Genomic DNA, 7,279 nt, shown 5'->3' with positions numbered 1-7,279 from the left:
ACATCTTGGCAGGGGTTGTACTCCAAAACAGACAGGAGATAGGTCCTCTGATACCTGAACAGGGAGGGACTTGAGCCTTCCTGGCGATGGAATTTGGAATTGGCTAATGCCCCTACTAGTCCTTGTTATGCCATATTGATGCTGCTTATGATTGTTCCATGTATTATCAATTGTCTAACCTGTGTTGTCTCTGCCACCAGGTCAACAAGCTACAACATGCAGTGCCCAGTTCAACAAAGATATATAAAACTACAGCCAACCATGAAAAATCTCCCTCACCCTTACATGGACACCACCATAAGGACTCTGAGGCCTGAGACTAACAAGAGGGGGAGGCCCAATACCCCTCGCCGTCCCAGTTCAGCAGGAAGAAGCCAGAAAGACCTTGACGCCCCTATTCCCAAAGAATTGGGCCGCCCATCTCTTGAGGGAGGAGTGTTAGGTAGTTAGAATAGGAAACAGGAGTCCAAAATGGCGGTAGCTAAAAGACAAGGAAGGGAAAAGCCCGTGAAAATAGAACAAAGGAAGGTCCGAGGACCAGAGTGACGACCTCAGGCAGAACAAACAGCACTCCTGGCTAGTCCAACTTACACAGGGCAGGCCCAGGAGGGAGGAAAAAACATATAAAAAAGGGAGCCAAAGGGCCGGGGTGCTCTCTCTTCTCCACACGTGTGTGCTCATTCCCTCTCTCTCTCTTCTCTTGGCTTCTTTGGGTCGGCATGCCCTCACGCCTCCAGGATGTATTTTCCTGCTATTTTTTAAATATAATGGAACTGTAACACGGAGCTGTAACACTGATCTAAGAGCTATAACACGGTCTGTTTGAACCTGAGAGCTATAACACAGTCTGTCCGAGATTTATGACAAGCTGAGGGCTCTAACGTCCATCGCTTCTAATTTTTGTTGAGAGGAGACAGAACTGAGGAGAATACACTCACCTGTCAGGAGGAAAGGACCCACAGGCATTCCTTCCTGATCCCTGTGACAGCAAGTGCATCCCTCTGTAGGGCTGCGCTTGGCAGAGCAAGGACTGTCCCTGCCCAGCCCTGTCATCACCAGTCAAAAGAGTGTCCTTTGCTGGCTTGAGGAGGGAGAGGATGATGCGGGGAGATGGAAAGCATGTGGAGGCCACTCCTGAGGAAGTGGGATCACAGAGAGGGTGAGGAGGACAGAATCCAAAGCTGGATACCATAGGAAATCAAGAAACCTGGCAACCCAGGCGTGCCCATCGTGATCTGTGCTCCTCAACCCAGTACTCATTAGGTCAGGTGGGCTCAGTGATCATCAGATACACCCTCTCCTCACACCTTCGGCTTCACGAATCATCTCTCGTGGCCCCTTAGACCAGGAAGGCACTGCATAGCACATCCATGCTCCTAGCACATCCACTGTGCCCTGAAACCATAGCCAGGGCTCTTCAAAGGCAGGCTGAGGAACCCCTCAGCAGGTTCACTAGAGGTGAGACACCCATTTCAGGGCCCCATATACCCTAAATCTGAGAATGGTAAGCTAGGACAGTGGCACTCCTGTCCCCCGCATTGATTTGCCTGTTGTCTTCAGCTGCTTTTGCTCTACAAAGGTGGGGCTGGGCCCCTGAGACAGAGACTGACACCAAAGGGCCTGCCTGGAAAAGTTTGCAGAATCCTGCTTCAATCAAGTACCACTGTGATGTTTGTGTCCCCAGCAGGTAACTATACGCATCTGGGACCAGAGGGTAGAAGTGGGGTGCCCATCCTCACCCTCACGGCCCAAGCCCCACTTTGGGGAACTGTACTTCCATTCCTCCTACTTCAGGAACTGAGGGCTCCACTGGGGTTTGTCCTCAGGCAAAAGGGTAACATGCCAGTGTTTGGGGGAAGTGAGGGCTAACTTGCTTTGGTTAGTGGTTTTCCTCTGGCAAGTTCAAGGGTAAAAGCAGAGGTGTCATGAATTTACCAAATGAGAGGGAGGGGTGTGTTTGTGTGTGTGACTGTGTGTGTACATGCATTCACTTGCTCACTGGCTTTTTAAAGCATTTCAGGTCTTCTCACAGTTGTCCAGGGAACCACAGGGAGGAACTGCCTTGTCCTGCCCTGCCCAACTCAGGGGCTCCCACTTTCTGAGGGGATGGGGTGGCCTGCGGGCAGCAGCATTTCCTGCCACGCCCTCTTCTCTGTGCGCTACCTCTCCTCCACACAGTACTTTTAGGGGGCCAGTTTTTAAATTTTATCTGGCCTTGCCTTGACTGGAGGATGGCAACAAGCCCCAGGAGAATTTACAAGGAGGAAGAGCCTGCAGAGAGAAATGAGACAGGGGTGAGGAAACCACCAGCAAGAAACTTCTGGGGCACCGCCTCCTAGTCCTGGGTCTTAATGGCTTCCCAGTCCAGAACCTCTAAGGAAATGGCTTCTATTAGTGATCTAGGGAGGTGTGAAGCTGATTCCTCCCAGGGCCCCAGGCAAAGGGCCCAACTGCTCCACACTTTGATTTCAGGCTGGGGAGAACCAGAGCAGCGAAACTCAGGGAGTCACCTCGGACTTCTGTCCTGCAGACAAGAAGTGTCTGAAAATAGTGGGTTTGATTTGAGCAGTTGAGTCTGTGTTATGGCAGAAATAGAAAACTAATACACACACCCTTCCCACTTAAAGGAAACTTTGTCTGGATATAAAACTGTAGGCCTAAAACTCTTTTCTAGGGGCTTGCCAGGTGGCTCAGTGGTAAAAACAATCTGCCTGCCAATACAGGAGACCTGGGTTCCATTCCTGGCTTGAGAAGATCCTCTGGAGAAGGAAACAGCACCCCACTCCAGTATTCTTGCCTTGAGAATTCCATGGACAGAGGAGCCTGGCGGGCTACAGTCTGTGAGGTCGCAAAGAGTTGGACACAACTGAAACAACTTAGCATGCATGCACACACAGGCAGTCATTTAGTCCTAGTGGACGTGGGGGAAGGCTTCAAAAACGTTTCAAACAACAGATCAATAGATGTGCTCATAGGTGGGACAAGTTCATTGTTTTTCTTTTGTTCCACTATTATTAGTCTTCTCTCTTTCCATCTTTAATGTAAACCAGTTACTGAGACATAATTTACAGACAGTTATAATTGAGATATAATTTATAGAAAGTTATTGAGATATAGTTTATAGAGTGCCTTCTTTTTGAATAAAGCAGCTTAAAGTCCTTTATCTTTGGGAGTATATTAGAAACATGTAGGCATTTGGCAAAATTATAAGACATGTTCCCAGGCTATGGAAGTAAGAGAAGATGAATGATATTACTTCAGCCATGAATCATCATCAGTTTAGTTCAGTTTAGTCACTCAGTTGTGTCCAACGCTTTGAGTCCGCATGAATCGCAGCACGACAGGCCTCCCTGTCCATCACCAACTCCCAGAGGTTACTCAAACTCATGTCCATCATGGGTGATGCCATCCAGCCATCTCATCCTCTGTCGTCCCCTTCTCCTCCTGCCCCCAGTCCCTCCCAGCATCAGAGTCTTTACCGATGAGTCAACTCTTCGCATGAAGTGGCCAAAGTACTGGAGTTTCAGCTTTAGCATTAGCATTCATTCACCTTCCAATGAACACCCAGGACTGATCTCCTTTAGAATGGACTGGTTGGATCTCCTTGCAGTCCAAGGGACTGTCAAGAGTCTTCTACACCACAGTTCAAAAACATCAATTGTTCGATGCCCAGCTTTCTTCATAGTCCAACTCTTACATCCATACATGACCACTGGAAAAACCATAGCTTTGACTAGACGCACCTTTGCTGGCAAAGTAATGTCTCTGCTTTTTAATATGCTTCTAGGTTGGTCATAACTTTGCTTCCAAGGAGTAAGCATCTTTTAATTTATGGTTGCAATCACAATCTGCAGTGATCTTGGAGCCCAAAAACATAAAGTCTGACACTGTTTCCACTGTTTCCCCATCTATTTGCCATGAAGTGACGGGACCAGAAGCCATGATCTTAGTTTTCTGAATGTTGAGCTTTAAGTTAACTTTTTCACTCTCCTCTTTCACTTTCATCAAGAGGCTCTTTAGTTCCTCTTCACTTTCTACCATAAGGGTGGTGTCATCTGCATATCTGAGGTTATTGATATTTCTCCCGGCAATCTTGATTCCAGCTTGTGCTTCTTCCAGCCCAGCGTTTCTCATGATGTACTCTGCATAGAAGTTAAATAAGCAGGGTGACAATATACAGCCTTGACGCACTCCTTTTCCTATTTGGAACCAGTCTGTTGTTCTATGTCCAGTTCTAACTGTTGCTTCCTGAGCTGTATATAGTTTTCTCAAGCAGCAGGTCAGGTGCTCTGGTATTCCCATCTCTTTCAGAATTTTCCACAGTTTGTTGTGATCCACACAGTCAAAGGCTTTGGCATAGTCAATAAAGCAGAAATAGATGTTTTTCTGGAACTCTCTTGCTTTTTCAATGATGCAGCGGATGTTGGCAATTGGATCTCTGGTTCCTCTGCCTTTTCTAAAACCAGCTTGAACAATTGCAAGTTCACGGTTCACGTATTACTGGCGGAAATGATCTTCACAATCCAGATTAATCATCATACCAAACTGTAAATTCTGTGGAGAATCATATTTCCATGTAGTCCTATTTTCAAGTGTGCAGAACTGAAAGAACTAATGATTTTTCTCAGTGAAGCCCTTGATCTTTTAGACAAAGTGAATGCCAGAACTAGAAGTCACTTCCACTTACTATGGTGTTTATGAGCTTCATAAAATTAGTCCACATAATACTATATTTATTACAAGTATGATAGATATTTTAATGAACTGCCCACTCACTTTTAGTCACTGGAAACACTTATGTTGATTATAGACTTTAAAAAATATGGACTTCCTTGGTGGCCCAGGGGTTAAGACTCTGTGCTTCCAATGCAGGGGCATGGGTTCGGTCCCTGGCGAGGCAAGTTCAACATGCTGCATGGTGTGGGCCCCCAACCCCTAAAAAAGCCACAGCCATTGGTGACAACATGGATGGACCATGAAAGTGAAAGTGAAAGTCGCTCGGTCATGTCTGACTCTTTGCGACCCCATGAACCATATAGTCCATGGAATTCTCCAGGCCAGAATACTGGAGCGTGTAGCCTTACCCTTCTCCAGAGGATCTTCCCAACCCAGGGATTGAACCCAGGTCTCCCGCATTGCAGGTGGATTCTTTACCAGATGAGCCATCAAGGTGGTCCAAGAATACTGGAGTGGGTAGGCTATCCCTTCTCCAGTGGATCTTCCCGACCCAGGACTTGAACCAGGGTCTCCTGTATTGCAGACAGCTTCTTTACCAACTGAGCTATCAGGGAAGCTAAGGGGAATAAGTCAGACAGAAAAAGACAAATATTGTATGCCTTTGCATGTGGAATCTAAAAAACAAAACAAATGAACAGAGTCATAGATACAAAGAACAAACAAATGGTTGTCAGGGTGGGTGGAGGGAGAAAGAAGTAGGGGATGGAGATTAAGAGGAACAGACCTGCAGTTACAAAATAAATGAGGCAAGGGCATGAAAAGTACAATGTGGGGAACATAGTAGAGTTTAACATCTGTGCATGGTGATAGAAAGTAGCTCGACTTACTGACTTAGGGTCATCATTTTGAAATATATAGAAATATTTAATCACTATGCTGTATACCAGGAACTAACACAGTGTTGTATATCAGTTATATTTCAAAAACAAATAACAACCTCAGAAAAAGAGATTAGGTTTGTGTTTACCAGAGGCGGGGTGGGGGTGGAAGTGGTGGGAGAAGGGGAATTGAATGAAGTTAGCCAAAAGGTACAAACTTCCAGTTATAAGATAAGTAATCACTGCTGCTGATGCTAAGTCGCTTCAGTCATGTCTGACTCTGTGCGACCCCACAGACAGCAGCCCACCAGGCTCCACCGTCCCTGGGATTTTCCAGGCAAGAACACTGGAGTGGGTTGCCATTTCCTTCTCCATTGCATGAAAGTGAAAAGGGAAAGTGAAGTCGCTCAGTCGTATCCAACTCTTTGCGACCCCATGGACTGCAGCCTCGGAGGCTCCTCTGTCCATGGATTTTCCAGGCAAGAGTACTGGGTGTAATATACAGTATAGTAAATAAAATTAACACTGCTGTATGTATGATATATCTCATCAGAGGATGAGATGGTTGGATGGCATCACTGACTCAATGGACATGAACTTGAGCAAACTTTGAGAGATAGTGAAGGACAAGGAGGCCTGGTGGGCTACAGTACATGGGGTCTCAAAGAGTCAGACATGACTTAGCGACTGAACAACAATGTTCTATGTTAAATTTCTTAAGTGGGTAAATCTTAAGAATTCTCATCACAAGTAAAAAACATTTTCTTCTTTTGTATCTAAATGAAGTGATGGATATTTACAAAACTTGTGGCAATCATTTTATGGTATATACAAGTCAAAGCATTATCCTATATACCTTAAACTTATGTTTCTGTATGTCAATTATATCTCAAAAATGGAAGAAAAAATAGATTAATTTACTAAAAAAAATTTTTTTTAAGTCACGTTGTAGAATACAGCACCCTTTAAAAACTGAACTCAACCAAATTAAATCAGATAAACTAGATAGCTTGAAGACTCTCAGAGAAGCTTAATGAACAGTTTGAAATAATTTAAAATACATTTTAGAATATATCTAAACAGCGTGAATTATAGTAACACTTTGCTGTTGAGGAGAAATCATTAGTTTTGGATTTAACATAGAGTTGCACAATAGGAAAAGATGAATTGGGAGAATTGTGCCTCTATGAATACAAGCGAGCAGTGAAAATCCATACTACACAGTTACTTCATTGGATGGTTAGACATTTCCTTGTAATATGAGAATTTTTTTTTCTTTTTACCTTGAAACTACATAATTAACTGTAGTTTTAGCTACCAGTTACTACGTGATATAGTAGCAGAAGGGCGAGAAAAGCACATGTTATTTTTTCTGCTACAATCAGTTTCAGATCATCTTCTACAAAACATTTTGGCTAAAGCCCATCTTCCCCATGATGAACTAACAAACAAGGAACAAGGAATAGCAGCAAAGATGAACAACATTCAAACCTCTGATTTCTACAATAATGGATGAAAATTGTCAAAGAAAGAAAGTAATATTTATCTGGGGAAAAAAGGTATAAAATGGAAAGCTAGTAACATATGCTTTTCATGAACATGTTTTGCCTTATTAGCAGGTATGTGCTAAACATGTAATTGCACTTATTTTAATATTTAACAAATCAGATAGTAATTTTGTTTTCCATTTTTTCTGATTTTTTTGTGTATTATGTAAGACATTT

The 7,279-nt window shown here is 44.0% G+C and overlaps 1 long non-coding RNA gene across 3 annotated transcripts in view; it reads left to right on the top strand.

Annotated features, from left to right (window-relative positions):
• Positions 1-779, top strand: part of LOC138444979 (uncharacterized) — a 28,689-nt gene extending 27,910 nt beyond the window's left edge. For all 3 annotated transcript variants that reach the window (XR_011258684.1, XR_011258682.1, XR_011258683.1), the window contains one exon: positions 201-779. This is a non-coding gene — a long non-coding RNA (uncharacterized lncRNA). The remainder of the gene's footprint in view (positions 1-200) is intronic.
• Positions 780-7,279: the final 6,500 nt, after the last annotated feature.

This window comes from Ovis canadensis, chromosome 8 (genome assembly GCF_042477335.2).
Source record: "Ovis canadensis isolate MfBH-ARS-UI-01 breed Bighorn chromosome 8, ARS-UI_OviCan_v2, whole genome shotgun sequence".
Classification (NCBI taxonomy): Eukaryota; Metazoa; Chordata; class Mammalia; order Artiodactyla; family Bovidae; genus Ovis; species Ovis canadensis.
This window is presented reverse-complemented; position numbering and strand designations above follow the sequence as displayed.